This window comes from Pseudophryne corroboree, chromosome 8 (genome assembly GCF_028390025.1).
Source record: "Pseudophryne corroboree isolate aPseCor3 chromosome 8, aPseCor3.hap2, whole genome shotgun sequence".
Classification (NCBI taxonomy): domain Eukaryota; kingdom Metazoa; phylum Chordata; class Amphibia; order Anura; family Myobatrachidae; genus Pseudophryne; species Pseudophryne corroboree.
Genome location: NC_086451.1, coordinates 79,920,672 through 79,942,775, shown reverse-complemented (window position 1 = coordinate 79,942,775; position 22,104 = coordinate 79,920,672). Strand labels below are relative to the sequence as shown.

General features: G+C 44.8%; 1 long non-coding RNA gene across 1 annotated transcript in view; it reads right to left on the bottom strand.

Moving 5' to 3' along the window:
- Window positions 1-4,747: 4,747 nt before the first annotated feature.
- Window positions 4,748-22,104, bottom strand: part of LOC134948635 (uncharacterized) — a 59,846-nt gene continuing 42,489 nt past the window's right edge. Inside the window, exon 3 of the long non-coding RNA XR_010182989.1 lies at window positions 4,748-5,225. This is a non-coding gene — a long non-coding RNA (uncharacterized LOC134948635). The remainder of the gene's footprint in view (window positions 5,226-22,104) is intronic.

The window sequence follows — 22,104 nt, the reverse complement described above, 5'->3', positions numbered from 1 at the left end:
CAGGTACTACACTTGATCTTAGCCAAAAGACAGAGAAGCGATCACCTGTGGTGAGCTAGTTAATTGATAAGAAAGGTGTTTCACCACAGGTGATGGCAATCATACATTACCAGGAAAGTCCAGGAACAGAGCATTTTCTCCCTCATGGGCCTATATTTACTAATAATCCGAGTTTGACCAATTTGTGTTTTTTTTTCTAAGTCCCAACACGGGAATTCACTCAGCACAAATCTCGGCAGTGTTTGGGCTATTCGTTATGGTTGTCAAGGTTAAGTTCAGAAATACGAATGAATAGACCATCGGTCAAATGCGGCTGTTATTTCATACAACACGGGTATTCACTATTAATTCGTATTTGGGTGTTAGTCTCTGAATGCTCAAGTGCGGGTGTTTTTTTTTTGCGATTCGTTCAAAAAAGCAGCAAAAAAATAGACCTGCTTTTTCCTGGCGAGTTTGGATAATCATGCACGGATCAGTGAGATCTGTGCATGGTTATCTATGGGAAAGGGTCGTTTAGTGTAAAAACTTTTTTTTTAAATTGCGTGGGGCCCCCCCTCCTAAGCACAACCAGCCTCGGGCTCTTTGAGCCGGTCCTGGTTGCAAAAATATGGGGAAAAAATTGACAGGGGTTCCCCCATATTTTAACAACCAGCACTGGGCTCTGCGCCTGGTCCTGGTGCCAAAAATACGGGGGACAAAAAGCGTAGGGGTCCCCCGTATTTTTAACACCAGCACCGGGCTCCACTAGTCAGAGAGATAATGCCACAGCCGGGGGACACTTTTATATAGGTCCCTGCGGCCCTGGCATTAAATCACTAATGTACTGCTACAAAAAACAATATTCTAATTTTTACACATGGCTATCAGCCCCCCATCCGCAGCCCTTGGATGGGGGGGACAGCCTCGGGCTTCACCCCTGGCCCTTGGATGGCTGGAGGGTGGGACCCCTTGATTTAAGGGGTCCCCACTCCTCCAGGGTACCCCGGCCACGGGTGACTAGTTAGTGATTTAATGCCAGGGCCGCAGGGACCTATATAAAAGTGTCCCCCGGCTGTGGCATTATCTCTCTGACTAGTGGAGCCCGGTGCTGGTGTTAAAAATACGGGGTCCCCCGTATTTTTGCTAAAATATGGGGGAACCCCTGTCAATTTTCCCCCCATATTTTTGCAATCAGGACCGGCTTAAAGAGCCCGAGGCTGGTTGTGCTTAGGAGGGGGGACCCCACGCAATTTTTTTCTTGATTTTTAACACTTTAATTTTTTTTTTAAAGGTGCACAATGAAGCCCTGCATGGATCTCACAGATCCCGCCGGGATTCCTTGTGTTTTGTCAGGCAGTGTTTTACTCATCACTCCCGTAAAACACTGCCTGACATTACGAATCACATCGACATCGGAAAAGACGAATGTCAATGTTGCAAACTCGGCAGCTTAGTAAATGACTGTATCAGGATTCAAAAAGTTGCAGTAAAATGCACCCGATACCATTCGAGTTCAAACACCCTTAAACATGGCTAAAACACGAATATTAGTAAATATACCCCATGGAGAGGGTCAGGTAGGCAAGTATGACTTGAGCCAAGTAGGGGGCCCTCAGCTGGTTGGTCATTGACAATATAAAAACACCACCACACCACCTTTTTATCTTATTTTTTTTTAAATTCTACATTATTTGTTTTGGGCACTTACTTGCCTACTTATTTGTCTACTACAGAGACTAGTACTTGCTGGCAAGCACCTGATCAGACCCAACACAAGGATAGCATGAAGAGAGTGACCAGAGAAAGTGAGTCTAAAAAACATATTTCCAGTATATTGACAGACAATTGGCTTGCCTGCCGTATTCCTTCCACAGAGTGGTAATTATCCAGTTCTGCTTTTCCCACTTGTTTCTAATTAAATAACCTGGACTGAACTCTGAGGTATTTAAATAAATTAGTATAAAAAATACACTTTGCAGCAATTAATTAATTGAAGTAATTGAAGATTATACAAGAGCTTACACAGATAACATGCATCATTTGAACAATAGAAGACAATTTGCAGCCACCTTACATGTTGTGTTTTAGCTCAATCATTGCAGTTATTTTAGTAAAGAACTTGTTCAACTTTAGATACTGTCCATTTAAACCAGGACACCCATGAATTACACAGATTCTGTGGCTGGCTGACTTTAAGCTGCATTTCACCTGTTTTGAATAAACCACAGAACCTGTGTAATCCATCAGCGTCCCAGTTTAAAGGGATAGCATGGTAAACCTACCTTTAGATTACTTTTTTTGTACATACCCCCCGGCCTGCGCCCTTTGTAAAATAGTTTTGTTAGTGGCTTTCCTCTTTGTTGTTGAACAAGGTCTTTATACAGTATTAATTGCATAGATACATAATTATCCTTGTTGCCTTTACGATATACCACTTCACTGCAGATAAACTGTCCAGTGCATGGATTATACTAAGGCTCTGTTGAAAAACACAACAGGAAGCCAGAGAGATAAAACAACAACTAACGGGCCAAATTCAGCTTCCGACACTGATCTGCAATAATCACTATGAAGCATACTTGCCGACTTTAAATATCTCCTCTCTGGGAGAAGCCTGGAGAGGAGACACCATAGGAGACTTTGGGGGGCAGGGCTGGGCTATAACATCATTCAGCCCCACCCCCACATCGGGAAACGCCACGATTTGCGCGTCCGCAGGAAGGGGGTGGGGCTAAAATGATGCGATTTGCGTCATTTTAACTCCTTCCCCACCCCACGGACTCACGTATACGGGAGTTTATCTCTTCATCCTGCCCGCATCACTAGGTTGCGAGCAGGATGCGGGAGACCTGCCTACTCTTCCGTGGGTGCAGGGGGCTACCCCCAAAAATGGGAGCCTCCCGCAGCTTCCGGGAGAGGAGGCAAGTATGCTATGAAGCGATTTATGCACATCTGCGCATGCGCGAGGTCTTAAACTGCATTCTCTTCAAAACTCAGTTTAATCTAGGGTTACCACCTCATCCCTTTAATTCTGGACACATTAATTACACAGGTTCTGTGGCTGGCTGACTTCAAGACTCCATTTCACCTGGTTTTAATCAGCCACAGAACCTGTGTAATTAATATGTGTCCAGAATTAAAGGGATGAGGTGGTTACCCTAGTATAATACCTGGAGGGTGGCGGGAATGCCGCGTATTGTGGGCGTCAACGCTCCTTTTCAGGAGGTGTTTCCGGACCGTTTGAGGGGCGGCGGGCAGCAGCAGCTGTGTGATGTCACACGCAGGCGCTGTGGCCCCAAAACATGGCGGCCTTCAGACTGCCAACGCAGCTACCTGCGTAGGGGGGGCTACCTCAATCATGTGAGCGCATCCCTGTATAACGATGCGCTAACATGTTGCAGGGAGGCATGGCCCGGAATGCGTGGTGGCCCTGCCCTGTGACCCCCCCCCGCATGTTAAAGAAAAGAGTTGTAGTTTTGCAGGGTTTTTTTCCGCAAAACTACAACTGATGCTGAATTAGTTCCATAGTAATGATTGCAGGATGGTATATATAAGTCAAAGTTGCATAAAGGTAGACCCTTTATGGACAGTCATAGAGCATGTAATAGTCCATTCTGAGGCTGGTCTGACCATTATGCTGTCGGATATGGCAAATGAGATTCCTTCATAATTATATTAGTCACATTGTAGTAATAAAATAATGTATATACTTTTACTAGTGTAGTGTTCAACATCAAAGTAAAATATAAAATAGTTACTGTTTCCTTAATTAATGCATGACTTAAGGGCCCTACACACTGATAGATGATAGAAATCTATGAAAGATATGAACGATATCGTTCATAAAGGAACAATATATCGTTCATATCATTCAGTGTGTATGCAACAACGATTAATGACGCGCATCCCCACAGTCGTTCATCGTTGACCGATCATCGTTTATACATGCAAGCCAATTTGGACGATATCAATGTATGTAATATCATATCGTCCAAGTCGGCCATAGATATTGTCCAGTGTGTATGCAAAAAATCGTTAATGCAAAATCGTTCCTCTTTCAAATTTATCATCGTGCAAATTGCACAAATCTGTCAGTGTGTAAGGTCCTTAACATCTTTGGGGGTCATTCCGACCCGATTGCTCGCTGCAGTTTCTCGCAGCGCAGTGATTGGTTCGGAGGGGGCTGGACGGCGGCTTTAAGCCGCCGTTTAGGGGGAGCGGTCCGGCCAACGCATGCGTGGCCGGACCGTTGGGGGGGGGCGGTCCGCGGCGGCTGCGGGCCGGGGAGCGATGAGTAGCTCCCAGCCAGCAACGCTAAAGCTGCGCTGGTCGGGAGCTACTCTTGAAGTGCAAAGACATCGCCGCTTTACACTTCTGCGGGGGGGGGGGGGGGGGGGGGGGGCGGCACTGACATGCGGGGCGGACTAGCACTGTGCTCGGCGTCCTCCCGCATGTCAGTGTGAGTGATCGTAGCTGTGCTAAATTTAGCACAGCTACGATCAACCTGGAATGACCCCCTTTGTCTTTCAATATGTGTGAATCCCTCATTTTCTCAAGTGTTTCCATTTAGCTCTCTGTCTGTGTGTTTCCCAATTACTTCTTAATGCCTGTTCTTGTGCTCTTTTTACAATGGTGTTAACAGTTCATTTTTATTTATTTTTTCAAAAATGTTTTTATTGCAAATCGTACAAGTAAAATGAGAATAATAAGAAATACTATTATCCAATGTACACATTTTCTTGAAATTTTCTGCCTTTTGACATAATAACACAGATATACATAGCGATTTTTTGCTGTAAAAGTATATCATTGACATCAGAGATCAATAAAAAAAAAAAAATCATGTTGAACTATTACAGTCTCTTGTTGATTTTTTGTTATAATTTATCAGTATACAATAGATGATTGCAATTTAAAATCTAATCAGATGGAAATTACAGGAAGCAAAGAAAGAGGAGGGAGAGGGGGTAAAGGGGGTAAAGAAGAGGAGAGAAAAAAAGAAAATAAGGAGGGGGAGGGGGGGGGGGGGTAAAGCCATGCGCGTCCGATAAAAGTTAATTCTTATAATAATATATTGTTGTTTATAAAACAGCACATTCCAGAGCACGGTACAATGATGGGTAACACAAATATGTAATATATTCTATATTGAGACATTACAGAATTCTCCTGGTATCCATGGTAACAGCCTGAAGAGATAGCAAGAACCTGCCCTTGTATTGATATGTGAGTCTATTCCTGGGAGGCTGAGAAGGGAAAAAACCTGCATTAATATTACATAACTCATGCTGTTGGTACATGTTGCTAAATATAGTGACTCAGCCTAAAGATTAGTAGCTAGTAACATGTAGTGATACATGCGTGTGTCTGTCTTCATACATGCCTGCTTGTTTCAGTTTCAGGACGGATTTACTGACCAGAAAACTGAAGCCACATTTATTTTTTATTGGTTGGTAAAAAGCAAAATAGAAATGATAATCTAAAGGTCAGTAGAAATAGTGAAAAGTAGTAATAGTAAAAGTAATGGTAGTCTGCTTTATAGGGGCTTCCATACTAACTATGGCCCTCATTCCGAGTTGATCGCACGTAGCAACTTTTTGCTGCTCGTGCAATCAACTAGACGCCGCCTATGGGGGAATGTATTTTAGCATAGCAGGGCTGCGATCGCTTGTGCAGCCCTGCTATGCTAAAAAAGTTTTGTGTAAAACAAAACTAGCCCTGCAGTTACTTACCCTGTGCGATGGATCCAGCGATGAAGGTCCCGGAATTGACGTCAGACATCCACCCTCCAAACGCCTGGACACGCCTGCGTTCGGATCTCCATGCCCGGAAAACGGTGAGTTGACGCCCCGGAACGCCTTCCTCCTGTCAATCTTCTTGCGATCGCCGCTGCGACCGCTTTCTTCATCGGGCAACGACGCACCTGCGCAATGCGGCCGACGCACATGTGCAGGTCCGACCCGTTCGCACCGCTGCAATGAACCGCAGCGTGCGAACGGGTCGGATGACCCCCTATATTAATTCCTGAAATTATTTCACTGATTTCTTCACTGTTTCTGCAGTTAGTTATAAGAATAATACAATTAGTTATAAGAATAATACCGTTTCAGATCGCAATGTTGGGACCCACCCGGGAATTGGAAACGGGTCCATTGGCCCCCACACACTGCAATCCCGACATGGCAATGTGCCGAGTAGGGTTGCTATCCGTTGGCGGGGACGGAGGCGGCGTTAGTGGCGGGTGCGGTGCTGGGAGATGACATCAACTCCGCGCCGCCTCTCCCTTTGCCGTGAACGAGTACCGAGTCACATCGACGAGGGTAACCCGTTCACACTGCCTCTGACCCGGTAATTACCCGGGAATAACCCTTCTTATAATCCGGGTTGAATTGATGGGTCAGGTGACCCGGGAATTCGTCCATGGCCCCTTTCACACCGCACAGCGACCCGCATCGACTCAGCAATAAACCGTGTTGAAACCGGGTTATTTGTGCAATGTGAAAGGGGTATTAGATATTATACACCCTCCCCCAAAACAAGATGCCGGTGATTATCATGAGAAAAAAAGTATTGGTGGGGGAGGGGTTTGACCTGTAGACTCCAATGAGGTAAGGGACTGGGTATACGGATAAGAGATCAGTAGTTTATTGGTCGACAGTCAAAAGGGCGACACCCTATAGTCGACTGGTTCAAAAGGTCAACACAAGTTTTTTTTTGTTTTTGTTTTTCATGTTTTTCCAACATTTGCTTGATTTACCTCTATGAGGAATAGTAACTTTTGACTGAAGCGAGTGTTTACGTTTCTACTGATGGTGGTCAAGATTTGTCTCCCCCCCAAAAAACAAACATTTTGTGTCGACCATTGTCATGTCGACCCTGTTGACTTTTTGTACTTGTTGAACTTTACCACTATTCACCTTTATCTGTTGCCCTTTTGTACCTGTCGACCTAACGCATGTTGACCATATGTTGTTGACCTATTGACTGTCTACTGTGGTGAGAGGGCATGTGTCTCACATCAATTTCCCACATTCTGGTGGGATCAGCTCCCTCCAAGGGAGAAGAAAACAAGGCCTGCACATTCCGCACCTACAGTGGAGATTTATAACTCCGGCCTTTTTCTTTTTTCTTTTTATTGCACAGGTGCAAGTGGAAAAACAGAAGTCCGGGATTTCCAGCTCACCCAAAGACAGCAGGAAGTCAGAAGCAGGAGAGGAGTTTAAAAGTTCCATTCACCCAGAGTTCTGTGCACTGATGCCCATTAGGGACCAGTGTATAGGGTGCAGTTTGTAGTGCCAGGGACTGTGGCGTTGGCGGTGCCAGGAAAGCATGGTAGAAGTGTGGCTGAAAGCCATTGCAGCGGACTGACTGCTGAGCACAAGGAATGCTAGAACTTTTTATGTTTGTTTGCTTATATCTGTTTATACCTGTGTGACCAGGCCCAAGCCTGTGTATGCTATGTACAGTCTCTACATAGTATTCAAGGTTGAAAAGAGGCAAAATGCCCATCGCATTCAACCTGTTTATTGTATTAAGTTGAGTTGCTTTTAATGTACCTGCTGAAGAATGTTTTATGACTAGTTAATAACTACAAATCACGTTACACCCGGATTAACAACTTCAATATTTTAAGTGTTGTAACCTTGGATATCCTTTTCAATCAGAAATTCATCCAATCCCCTTTTAAATGCATTTACAGTGTCCACCATTACCACCTTCCCTGGCAAGGAATTCCAAATCCTTACTGCCCTAACAGTGAAGAACCCTTTCCTCTGTTGCGTGCGGAATTTCTCTCCTCTAGCCTCAGCGAGTACCCGCGTGTCCTTTAATAAATAATTCCTCTGATAACTCTTTGTAGTACCCCTTTACTTATTTGAAGACATTAATAATGTCTCTTAGACGCCTCTTTTCCAGTGTATACATGTTCAACCTAGTAAGCCTTTCCTCGTAATCCAGTCCCTCAAGCCCTTTAATCAATTTAGTAGCTCGCCTTTGAACCCTCTCCAGTTCACCGATATCTTTTTTATACAGTGGTGCCCAAAACTGAACACAATATTTCAGGTGCGGACGTACCAATGATTTGTACAGCGGCAGAATTACATCCTCGTCCCTTGTCTCAATTCCCCGTTTTATGCATACTAACACCTTACTTGCCTTCTTTGCTGCGCTTTGACTTTGTATATGGTTATTGATGCCAGTCAAGACACTGTGTTTCACTGGAAAACCTGCCTACCGAGTCCTTATTTCCAGTACCCATTTTACACTACCTAGACATTGTAGATCTGTTATATCACACCCAGAAACTGATGGGATGACCATAGACCATCAAGTTTAAGCAACCATCAATGGTTTACCTCTGATGATTGACAGATCTTTCTCCCGGTAAATCTTGCGATCTCTAGCCCAGCTACAATGAATAACAACCTATAGAAAACTATATGAGGCTGCTTGAACTGGTGGAATTTGGTTTGGATGTTAATTATTTATTATTATTTATTTATTAACATTTTCATATATTGCATAGCAAATTCCGCTGCACTGTAATGGAGGTGAATTGCAGCAGCTGCCATCTTTAATTTTTACAGTTGCTTATTTTTCTTCTTCTTTTCAGTCACTAGAGACCCCTGAAGAGGAGGAGATGAGGTGCACTTTAGTGGAGGGTGACCGTGTGTGGGCCCCCTCCTCTCCCATAGCCAGCGTTGCTGCTGCTAGCGCACTGAGCACTATAGACTCTGGTGCAGTGCCAGAGTCTACAGCGCATGCGCAGGACTCCGAAAAAAAAGGCGCGGCGGCCATTTATCGGAGTCCTGCGCATGTACTGTAGACTCTGGCACTGTGCCAGAGTCTCAGTGCTCAGTGCCGGCTACGGGAGAGGAGGGGGCCCACACACAGAGTCTGCACACTGGTCCCCTCACCTCTAGATACGCCTCTGGTCAGACGTGTTGGTGCCAGACTCCACATCCTTAATATTTTTAGTTATTTTTTTAAACCAGGAACACTTTAGAGGGGATCCAGACCTTGGATATACACTGTCTAGACTCTAGATCAGGCATGTCCAAACTTCGGCCCTCCAGCTGTTGTGAAACTACATATCCCAGCATGCCCTGACGCAGTTTTGCTGTCAGAGAATGCTAAAGCTGTGTCAGGGCATACTGGGATGTGTAGTTTCTCAACAGCTGGAGGGCCGCAGTTTGGACATGCCTGGACTAGATAGACAGTGAATAGGGCAAACGGTTGATGCTGTCACTCATCTGCCGTGTCACAGTGCGACTGTGCAGTTCCAATTCCTTACATTCTTTTTCTAACATCTCCGTTAAAGCGTGTTTATGAGGAGCACAAGTTGAGCAGGTGATTTCGGCGCTCGTGTGTACAGGTCCATTGATTTTTTAGAAAATATCACAGTCTATTTGCCTTCACAGTTTCCACAGGTTTTTATTTTTTTATTGAAGAAAATAAGGTCAAGAATCAAAAAGAGGTATTAAAGCGAGAGTAAGTGGCCGCACTTGGTAGGCTGCAGAGCTCTTATCCACGGTCAAATTGTACGTTCCTGTGAATCCTTGATATTAAGAGATTTGACATCCTCTCAGCGGGAAGTCCTGTAATAGGAGACGTGGAGTACCCGGTCACCTGATATCTCTGGCATTACTGATTAGAAGCTGAATAAAATGCTGGGAAACCATCACTGGTACATACAGGCTCTTTGGTGCCGTTCCCATGGCGACAGCTAGATTAACTGTGCTTGTCTGTGTTTCTTCCTCTGAGCTATTGTGAGGTCTCCGCAAACCCCCCGGAGGAGAGTAGGTGGGGGTGGGGATTAGTATTCATTTGACAACCACAAATACCTTTAAACTCCTAATTACTGGCCCGTATTGTTTTTGCTAAAAAATGATATATACTAGTCCTCAGGCTACGCTTAGGTGAGTTAACTCATTTGCTGCTGGACCAGTTCGTAAACCAGTGGACGCAGGCATCTTAGGGAAACGCTTCATCCAAGATGATGGTTCTTGAGTAATGTTAGTTCCCCGTGTTCTAGCAAGCTAAATATATATATATATATATATATATATATATATCTGTTAAAAAAGCATATATAGAGGGCGCTCCATAGTGCATAAAAGTATTTAATAAAAATAGACAGACGTACAGAATAAGATTAAACTCGTACCGCAAGGTAACCAGTGTGGGCTGGTTACCACATGATTTTACAATAATCTCCCGACAAAGGCTGGAACCAGAAGTCACTTAGTCCGTATTGGAATCCTCACCCCGCCGTTAGCTGCTGCCTTTTGAGGGCCGCGAGTAGGAACACATCAGCCGTGGACTTCAGGATTCAACAGCCCCAGCGAGTACATGCGTCAGTAAGCTCCGCCTTAACGCGTTTCGTCATCGACTTCGTCAGAATCCTGAAGTCCATTGTTTAAAATGTTTAGCCACTGGCTGGTCAATGTGTTTTCCCTCTAAAATTTGCTTGATTGCACTTCTATGCTGTGACATTCTCTCTTTAAATTGACAAGTAGTTTTGCCTATGTAGAGGAGCCCACAGGGACACCGGATGCAATAAATGACAAATTTACTAGTGCAGGTTAAAACCTGCCTAATCATGATTTTATGACCATTGTGTGGATGTAGTATATAGTCACCAGTCTCCAAATAGAGACAGGTGGTGCAACCCGTGCATTTATAATTGCCGGGTTTCTTGGAAAGAAAAGTAGCCATAGGGGGGACTGAGAATGAGGAGACATCATTATGTACTACCTTATCCCTGATATTACTACCCCTCCTGTAGCATGGAAGATACCTACTGGTTTTAAGGCTAGACATATCTGGGTCTGACTGTATTATTGGCCAGATACTTTTGGCTGTATCTGTCAGGTTTTGACTAGCAGTGGTAAAACTAGTGACACATACAACTGCATTAGATGCTCCCTTGTTTTGTATGGTCTTTTTTCTAGGAATTTTAGGTTCCAATAGTGCCCTTGCTCTAGCTGTCTGTAAAAGTTTGTTACTATAGCCTCTTTCCAAAAATTTCATGGTCATCAAATCCATCTGCTCTTTTTCATCCTCAGACTCACTGCAGATGCGATGCACCCGCAGGAACTGTGAATATGGCAGACCATTCTTCAATGCCTTCGGATGATGGCTAGAAGAAAGCAATAAACTGTTAACATCCGTAGGTTTTCTATAAATGCTGGTATTAAAATGGCCACCCTCTTGTCTAATTTCTACATCCAAAAAATGGATACTCAATGACTGAATGTCAAAAGTAAACTTGATGGCACTGTCCATCTTGTTAACCATGTGCATCATTTCCACGAAATCCTCACGGGAACCTGTCCAAAGAATAAAAATATCGTCGATGTAACGAGTGTACAAAGCGATATTGGTCTTAAATCGAATGTCTGAAAAAAAGAGATCTTGCTCAACACCGAACATAAAGGCATTAGCGTATGCCGGTGCTGCGCATGATCCCATTGCACAGCCTCTTTCTTGCTTAAAAAATTCATTGTTAAAAAGAAAATAATTTCTAACTAACGTTAAATTAAGCAGTGACATAAAAAAGTCAATGTCAGGACCAGTATACTTGGGATTACCATCTATAAGCGTTCTCACTGCATTAAGACCCCGATCATGGGGAATGCTGGTGTACAGGCTAACCACATCCGCCGTGCACAACCAGCATTCACCCGGGGTAACATGTGTTTCTCTCAGTTTCGCTAAAAAAGTAGTGGTATCCTTAAGATATGTAGCTTCATTCTGAATAACCGGTTGAAGATAGAAATCTATGTATTGGGCAACTTTGGAATATAAAGAATTCCTGGCTGCTATTATGGGTCGTCCAGGAGGACATACTGGGTCTTTATGCAGCTTAGGTATGGTATAAAAGACTGGTACATTAGGTGCCCTCACTACCAGCGCTTTACTAGTGGCATTAGAAATAATACCACCTGTTTCTGCCTGTAGTAATAAACTATTCAATTCACCGGTAAATTCAGAAGTGGGATCAACCTCTAGCTTAGTGTATACTGTCTGATCGTTAAGCTGACGATATGCCTCTTTTTTGTAGTCCACCAAATCCTGTATCACGATGCCTCCCCCCTTATCGGCAGGGCGCACCGTGATATCAGTGTAAGCTGATAAATGCTGCAGAGCTAAACGCTCTGCCTTAGTGATATTTGAAACGAATGAACTGCTGGACTTACTGCAGTTATCAATGCTTTGAGACATAGTGCGTGTGAACACTTTAATAGCAGAATTAGTGGAATAAGGGTCAAAGGTGGAAGTAGCTTTGACAGGACAATCTGCCACATCCTCTTTGGGGGTAACATGAGAGTTAAAGAACTCCTTTAAACGCAATAACCTGCTAAATCTGCAGAGATCAACTCTGCTTTCAAAATCATTATGCAAATTAGTAGGTACAAAGTTCAGTCCCTTGGATAGTATACTCCTTTCATCTTCAGTAAGGGACCTAGATGAAAGATTGTATATTACTTCTTGGTCTTTGCGCCTTTTGCGCCCTTCCCTTTGGCACTGGCCGCCACGTCGGGTTCTGCTTCGACAGGGCTTTCTCTTTGGGCCCTCGTCTGCACTCCAAAAGGGACCGGCTGTGGTGGGGGGCGACGTCGTCTAGATGGACCCGGGTCTGATTCACTATTGGAGGCACCGCTGGAAGTGTCACCCTCCAATGGAAAGCGACGTGCTCTCCTCGAATTACGAGATCGGAAATTATAAGGTCTAGACATTGTATCATTGGCCCAAAGGTACACTTTGTTTTCTGCATAATCCTTGGTCACCGTGGAAAACTTTTTAGTTTTAAACTTGACGAGATCCGCCTTGTACTTCTCGACTTGTGTAGCAAGCTTAGTAATCCAGTCACAGCTAGCATCTGTGCTGAGTTTAGGCAAGACAATTTTTTCCATGTCCCTTATCTTAGTGCGGACTAAATCAAGCTCTCTGGTGGCCTCCTCAACCACCAGGAGGATGAGATCAAAAGATGCCTTGTTGAGCACTGCGGCCCATTTACGACAAAATTCCGGATTATGTCGTCCTATTGTTGGGGTGTTGCGGATGCGAAATCCTCTAGGCAACATCTTATCCCTATAGTAGTCGGAAAGGCAGACTCCGTGTAAATAGTAATCAGTCTCACGGTTCTTTAGTTTCAACAGCTGTAAATATAATTGCTCAGGAGTATCAATTGCTACATTAGAAGCTAGTCTGTCCTTGACCAGTATTCTCTCTGCATCCAGATCTGAAAGCGTGAGCAACTCTCCCTGCGGTAGTGCAGCTTGCCTGAATCCAGAGACCTCCTCCTGCACCGTCTCCATTCTGGATATGTGTTGTGTAGTGCTGGGCGGTTCGGTAATCGCCTCTATCAAGATATCGGCAAACGGGTGCCTTAATGATCTGGGTATGCCAATGTTAGCAAACCCAGTGGTACATCAAAAAGGAAAATATTCGGCACTCCCATAAATTCAATGATACAACTCGCCTGGTGCCATCCACAGAACAGGTCATGTAGGAAATGGATATTGGCGGCACTCACGGTCTTTACATGGACATCAGGAAATGAAATAAATCAGATCTGTGTTGCTTAACGTTTCGGTCTTTATTCGACCGTCATCAGAAGTCACAATGAATTATTACAAAATCTTACCTTTATACAAACAGAGTATCACCACACGTGCAGCGTCCCCGCATCTGACGGAGACTCATTTCCGGTTGCGTCATTCCCCATAGACAACCTTGTCATGCAGGCGTCGCATGCCGGTGTGCGTGTATCCCATCACCATGGTAACAAATATACACTTGATTTTACAAACACATTTGTGGTTTTTTATTGTTCATTGCTATCTCAAAGTATAACCAGCGCTTACCCCTGTCTATATCTGTTATATATATATATATATATATATATATATATATATATATATATATATATATATATATATATACAGTACCAATACACAGCCATCCCTTGGCTACACTTGTAAATTGATCCACTGCAATGACAGGTTGGTCTATTTGTGAAGGCAAAGCTCAACATGGGAGCTGTTTAATGTTGGCTCTTGTCATTAAGGCGAAAGAAGGTGATATGCATGTGCAGGTGGGTTTTTATATGTCATACAGGCAAGTGATAAATTAGGCAAAATGGCAAATACATCATATAGCGGTTTTAAAATATATATATATATATATATATATATATATATATATATATATATAGTACCTTGCTGCCCCGGCACTCCCAGTATCCGCTGAGGGATATGTCTTGCTCTGGTGCCTTCCTCCACAGAGGGCTTTGATGAGGCCCCCCAAAATATTTCAACCAAAGAAAAGGCGGCACTCGGAGACTGTAATAATCATATAATGGTGCAAAAAGAAATCAACGTTTCGGGGACCAGTTCCCCTTCTTCAGGACTTATCCTGAAGAAGGGGAACTGGTCCCCGAAACGTTGATTTCTTTTTGCACCATTATATGATTATTACAGTCTCCGAGTGCCGCCTTTTCTTTGGTTGATATATATATATATATTTCATATGCCAAATACATTTTTGTGATGAAAGATCTATTACAAACATGCAATCCCATAATAGTTATGCTGTTTGCAAGTATATTTTGCAAATATATCGGGTTTATGAGGAAGAACAAGGATTTGCAGTCTGTGATGACGGTTTCAGCGGGCAGGTGATACAGCTTCTGAAGGTTATCTACGAAGCGCAAAACAGCAGACACATACAGTTTTGGATCCGCTGTGTATCTGGATTTGTTCAGCTGCTCTTAAATTTTCGCTAACATACAAAGGTATGCGGAGAAAGATGGCTGCATTTGAGAAGGGTTTCAGACTGCACAGATAGAGGAGAAGAGTTGGGCAGATTAAAAGCACCCCCTCCCCCCTCCTCATCTGGGTTTAGTGGAAAAAAGTTCTAGTCAGTGCAAAACCATACTTGACGAATTATAGGCTGCTCCCCCCTCCAGTTCAGGTAGCAGATGTGGGGGGAGGTGGTGCAGGTAGGTGGTAGATGCAGCCAGATAGGAGGTGCTGGGGTCATGGTGCTGCAATGATGGCACCACCCTTGACATATAAAATAGTGATTCCCGACATTGGAAAGCTGAAGGCATGGGCATGATATACAAGTCATCAAGCTGACGGGACGGCCGGAAACAGGTTGCAGGAGACTACTCATCTAGGATCAGCTACAGGAAAGCCTCCCGATATTTAGAAGTCTCGCAGACATTCAAGGAGAATAGGTAATCATGTACTAAACAGTCTGGGCTAGGTTACACCATAACTGGGGAGCCGCGAACATGGGGGGTAATTCAGATTGCTAGGCTGCATTTTTGCACAGCGGCCGATTAGGTCTAAAAACTGCGCATGCGTATGCACCACAATGCGCAGTCGTGTCGCATGGGTACAAAGCGCATCGCCGCTCAACGATGGGTTTGTGCAAAGAATCCATTTGCACGGGCGATTGCAAGGAGATTGACAGGAAGAAGACGTTTGTGGGTGTCAACTGACCATTTTCAGGGAGTGGTTAGAAAAACGCAGGCGTGTCCAAGCGTTTGCAGGCCGGGTGTCTGACGTCAATTCCGGTCCCGGACAGGCTGATGTGATCGCAGCGTCTGAGTAAGTCCTGGGCTGCGCAGAGACTGCACAAAATCTGTTTGTACAGCTTTGCTACACATGCGATCGCACACTTGCACATCTAAAATACACTCCCCCTGTAGGCGGTGACTATCTGATCGCAGCAGTGCAAAAATCGCTTGCTAGGGATTCGGTCTGAATTAGGCCCATGGAGTGATGCAGTGAAATCCAGCTCCCAGCTCAGAAAAAAGCATGCTTCACCATGTACATGCTGCCAGCCCCATGCTAAAAGTGCAGTGGCTCTTCCTGACGCTTTCGGCCTTTGGGCGGGGGTTGTGGTAATGAATGAGATTGGGGTGGCAGTGTGGCACAGTGGTAAGCATCGTTGTCACAGAGAACTGGGGTCATGGATAAATAGAAAGTAAAAAAATAAAAATAAAATAAAGTTTTTACAACTTACAAGTAAAATGGTTTAATAGAATTGTGTTATGCTACGTCAGGGATGGGGAACCTTCGGCCCTCCAGCTGTTGTTGAACTACACATCCCAGCATGCCCTGCAACAGTTTTAGCATGGCCAAATAGCAAAACTGTAGCAAGGCATGCTGGTATGTGTAGTTCAGCAACAGCTGGAGGGCCGAAGGTCCCCCATCCCTGTGCTACGTAGACAGGTGTTTTATTGCTTCCAGTACTACAGTAGATGCAGCAACATAGGGATTTTTGAAAGGGATTTAAAAAAAAAAACAATATTCAGGACAAAGAACAAAGGACCTCATTCCGAGTTGTTCGCTCGGTAAAAATCTTTGCATCGCAGCGATTTTCCGCTTAATGCGCATGCGCAATGTCCGCACTGCGACTGCGCCAAGTAAATTTGCTATGCACTTAGTAATTTTACTCACGGCTTTTTCATCGGTCTGGCGATCGTAATGTGATTGACAGGAAATGGGTGTTACTGGGCGGAAACAGGCCGTTTTATGGGCGTGTGGGAAAAAACGCTACCGTTTCCGGAAAAAACGCAGGAGTGGCCGGAGAAACGGAGGAGTGTCTGGGCGAACGCTGGGTGTGTTTGTGACGTCAAACCAGGAACGACAAGCACTGAACTGATCGCAGATGCCGAGTAAGTCTGAAGCTACTCAGAAACTGCTACGAGGTGTGTAATCGCAATATTGCGATTACTTCGTTCGCAATTTTAAGATGCTAAGATTCACTCCCAGTAGGCCGTGGCTTAGCGTGAGCAAATCTGCTAAAATTCACTTGCGAGCGAACAACTCGGAATGACCTCCAAAGTACGTTCCGCACTCTCCGAGCACTAATATCCCATTAATAGCCTCTGGCCTTTGCTCACATCTGCTGTCCACAGGTCATAACAGCTGTTCCTTATGACCGCCCTGATTTGTTTGTACCAACACTTATTATTTGGCTTCTGTGCAGAGCTGGATTTCTGAGTCCCTTCACCTTGACCTAGTTATGTCAGGATCTGGAGGAGGTGATGGTGCATGAAGCGGTTTCCTATTTGGTTTTCCCTGTCTGTTTTGAGAGCAGCGTTTATTGTCCTTGAGGTTATTTAGGAGTACTTTGTCAGGGTGGCCTGGTGTCTAGTTGTGAGGCAAATGATGCTTTGGAAAGGAGGTCTTAGTGAAATCTGATGAATCCCATGTGATGTATCCAGGGGCATAGCCAGAACTTTGTGGGCCCCATAGTAACATATTAAAGAGGCCCCTGATCCACTGCTTCTAGGGAGACTCCTATCCACAGCAGTTGTTAATTTTATGTCCTACAATAGCTCCCTATTTAATTTTCTGAACTGTATTAGTGGCATAGTTCACGTTATGTCACACTGTAGTGCTGTCAGTACACATTATACAAAGTACATTATAACATACAGTGCCCCCAGTTCATATTATGCCACACTATAGTGCTTCCACTTCTTATTGTGGCATTTTGCAATGCTCCAGTTCATATTATCTAACATTATATGCTCTCCAGTTCATTTTATACCACATAACATGAGCAGCTCCAGGGTATACAAACATATACTGCGGACACCAAGGCAAACGTTTGTAAGGCCCCCTATGTATCACCCAATGGTGAAAAATGTATATAACACATGTAACTGTGACAGGGAAGGTGAGTCCCTCCCAGCTCTGGGCCCCATAGCAGCTGCACTGCCTGTACCTATGTCAGCTACGCCCTTGTACATAACACATGTAACTGTGACAGGGAAGGTCGGCCCCTCTCATCTCTGGGCCACTCCCTGCACCTACGGTAGCTACACCCTTGGATGTATCCCTGCATAATTTTTTTTTTCCAGAAATTGCTCCATATTTGCAAAATTTCTAATCTGTTCAGAATCACCACAATTCATACTTGTCTACTTTTGATAAAGCATTTAAGGCAGATTGTGAAAGCAACACCTGTGAGTAGGGCCGGTGCTAGGGTGTTCGGCGCCCCCCTGCAAACTATAAATTTGCGCCCTCCCATATTCCTTTGGCGCGCACCGGGAAAAGGAGTGTGGTTTCACAAGTAAGGGGCATGGCCACACAATATTACCCCCATTTAAAATTACGCCACAATGTAGCACAATCTTATTCATCTTATACGTAATGCCCCACCCATAGTAGTAGCGTCCTTATATTTAATGCACCCCAGTAGTAGTAGCATCCTTATACATAATGCCCCCCAGTAGTAGTAGCATCCTTATACATAATGCCCCCCCAGTAGTAGTAGCATCCTTATACATAATGCCCCCCAGTAGTAGTAGCATCCTTATACATAATGCCCCCCAGTAGTAGTAGCATCCTTATACATAATGCCCCCCCAGTAGTAGTAGCATCCTTATACATAATGCCCCCCAGTAGTAGTAGCATCCTTATACATAATGCACCCACAGTAGTAGTAGCATCCTTATACGTAGGGCACCCCCAGTAGTAGACGCGTCCTTATATGTAATGCCCCCCCAGTAGTAGTAGCGTCCTTATACGTAGTGCACCCCCAGTAGTAGTAGCATCCTTATATGTAATGCACCCCCCAGTAGTAGTAGCGTCCTTATACGTAGTGCACCCCCAGTGGAAGCGTCCTTATACGTAATTCCCACCTAGTAGTAGTAGCATCCTTATACGTAATGCGCCCCCAGTAGTAGTACCGTCTTTATACATAATGCCCCCCCAGTAGTAGTAGCTTCCTTATACGTAATGTGCCCCCAATAGTAGTATTGTCCTTATACATAATGCCCCCCCAGTAGTAGTAGCGTCCTTACACGTAATGGCCCCCCCAGTAGTAGTGTCGTTATACGTAATGCCCCCCCTGTAGTAGTAGCGTCCTTATACGTAATGCCCCCCACAGTAGTAGCGTCGTTATACGTAATGCCCCCCAGTAGTAGTAGTGTCCTTATACGTAATGCCCCCCCCCAGTAGTAGTAGCGTCCTTACACTTAATGGCCCCCCCAGTAGTAGTAAGGCGTCCTTACATGTAATGCCCCCCCAGTAGTAGCGTCATTATACGTAATGCCCCCCAGTAGTAGCGTCCATAAAGCGCGCACACACACACAAACACACAATTCACACATACTGTATAGACACACACACACTTATCTCTCACCCTCCACTTACCTAAGCCACTGTCTCCCTCAGTACAGCAGCCTGGTCCATGTAGCTCCGCCCCCTTCTGTCCCATTTAGCTCCACCCATTCCGGTCCGTGCAGCTTTGCCCCCTCCACTGATATGTACCAAGCCGCTGTCACACAGGTGAGGGGAGGGGGGGAGGGGGCTTTTCATGCTGCCAGCGCCGCACAGCAGTTGGCAGCAGCAGCCGCAGCAGCAGGGGGGCCAGGACGGCGCAGCAGGGAAGGGATGCAGAGCAGGGGGAGCACCTCTCCTTCCCAGCGCCTCCCTGCACTGCATCCTTTCGCTGAGCAGGTAGCGCCGGGCCTGCCTGTGAGCGCAGTTCTTAAGTGAATATGTACTGCTTCACCTGAGAGGCGTGTCATAAAATTGACTTCCACCCAAATGTAAATGAGCCCCAAAGCTGTTATATCTCTGGGAGGGAGCAGCCAGATCGCACAGGAGGGGGCGTGGAGGAGGTGGTCAGTTTTATAGTACAATAAAGTTAATCTGTGAAACTGTATATAATTGTGGCATGTACAGAAACATTCTACATTCTGATCCTCTCTTAGGCTATACGCATTTCGCCAAAATGTCCTTTATAAATACCCATGCCATATTTCACTATTTCAGAGCATTTCAGTATTTGTGCTATTAATACAAAAGTCAGAAAGTCTGTTTCACTATTGTTAGATCTCATCAATGCAATGTACACTATACGGACAAAAGTATCCGTATGCCTGACCATTATACCAACAGGGACTGCAATGACATTGTAGAGCATTGATGAGGTCAGGTAGTGATGTTGGACGAGTAGACCTGGTTCACAATATCCGTTCCAGTTCATCCCAACGGTACTCGATGGAGTTCAGGTCAGGGCTCTGTGCAGGCCAGTCAAGTTCTTCCACACCAAACTCAAAAAATGTTTTTATAGTCCTTCCTTTGTGCACTGGGGGGCAGTCATGTTGGAATAGAAAACGGCCTCCCCCAAACTGTTGCCACAAAGTTGGAAACATAGCATTGTTCTAAATGTCTTGGTATGCTGAACCATTAAAATTGACCTTCACTGGAGATAAGGGGCCTAGCTCCAACCCTGAAAAACAGCCCCATACCATTATCCCTCCTCCACCAAAATTCACAGTTGGCATAATGCAGTCATGCAGGCAACTTTCTCCTAGCATCTGCCAAACCTAGACTCACCCATCTGACTGCCAGAGAAGCGTCATTGGTCATGCCACAGAACACATTTCCAGTGCTCCACAGTCCAATGTTGGTGTGCTTTACACCACTCCATCCGATGCTTTGCATTGGACTTCGTGATATGAGGCTTACATGCACCTGCTTGGACATGGAAACCCATTCCACTAAGCTCCCGCACACAGTTTTTTGTGCTTACATTAATGCCAGTGGAAGTTCAGAATTCTGCAGCTATGGAATAAGCAGAGGGTTGGAAACTTAGTAGTCGTTGACAACTCTTTGATTTTATATGGTCTTCCGCTTTGTGTTTGAGTTGCTGTTGTTCCTAAACGCTTACATTTTCTTATAAGTTGACCGTGGAATATTCAGCAGGGATGAAATTTCACAAACCATCTTATTGCAAAGGTGGCATCCTATCACAGTACCATGCTTGAAGTCAGTGAACTCTTCAAAATTACCCATTTTGTATCACAAATGTCTGCAAATGGAGAGTGCATGGCTAGGTGCTTGACTTTTTACACCTGTGACAACAGGTCTGTTTGAAACACCTGAATTCAGTAATTAACAGGTGTGGCCAAATACTTTTTTACAGATGTGGGCCATGCGCTATGTGTCAGAATTGCAGAAGAAAGGAAATGGTTATCACAAAGGTGTCAGGGCCGAGTGTTTTTGTGAATCCGTTAACCCTGGACCAAATCAAAGGTGTAGGTGCTGGTGTATGATGAAAGCAGGGAGGAAGAGGAAAGTTCTGTTTCCTATATTAATTAAAGGCAACAATTCCAGTAAGGAGTTAAATTACAATTATTAGTCACCATATATATACTGACGTATTGCAATGAATGGTATAATGATAAGCAGGAACAGTCTTAAAGATGCAGTGAAGAAATGTTCATACAACCGAGTTTAAACAGGCTTGTGAGGAATTGTCCAAATGAAGCAATGATTGGTGCCAAACAGTAAGGAGTGTTAACTGGATATTGTAGACATGAATGAATAACTGTAGAGACTTGTACTGAAGCTTAAAGGTTAAATTGGAAGGCTGTGAAGAATTGTCCTTGATTGCAGCAACAATGAAAATACAATACTGAATAGAATACTTGCAAATTGTAAAGAATAACACTTGAAGCACTGTGAGACTGCAGCAAATGACAATGGTGAAGAATGAGTTAAACTGAGAGCTGATTAAACGAGCACCTGAGTTTAGTAGAATCTTCCAAAGGCTGTGTGATTGAAGCAGACAGACAGGGTAACCTCTCACAAGACTCTGGAAATCCACTTGTTGTCACTGGGAGAGCGATTGACTGACAGCACAGCAGGGAGCTGGTGGATCTTTTGCAGCGAAGGCTGCAGGTAGACTTCTGGAAGCGGAGGCAATATCTGGACGACTGGAATCACACGGAAGTCCCCGGAGAGAGCACAGAGCTAGGGTACAGAGTAGCTACAACAAAGCACTGGCTCAGAGTAACAAAATCCCAGCCTACTTAAAGGCAGCACAAGCACGGGATTGGCTAACACTTACCCACAGGTGTTTCACAAGTGCTCTCAGGTGCTCAATTGGTCTCCAACATGGCCGCCCCCTATACTGCAGACACACAGCGGTGCCTTTGGCCATTTGGTCCCCGCATTCCTGGCTCCCAGACAGGGCCGGTGCAAGGTCTCTCTGCACCCTAGGCAAAGCTTCAGCCTAGCGCCTCCTAACCTGCAATCCCCACAACCACCTCTCGGAGGGGGATGCAGGTAGGCTGGGGTG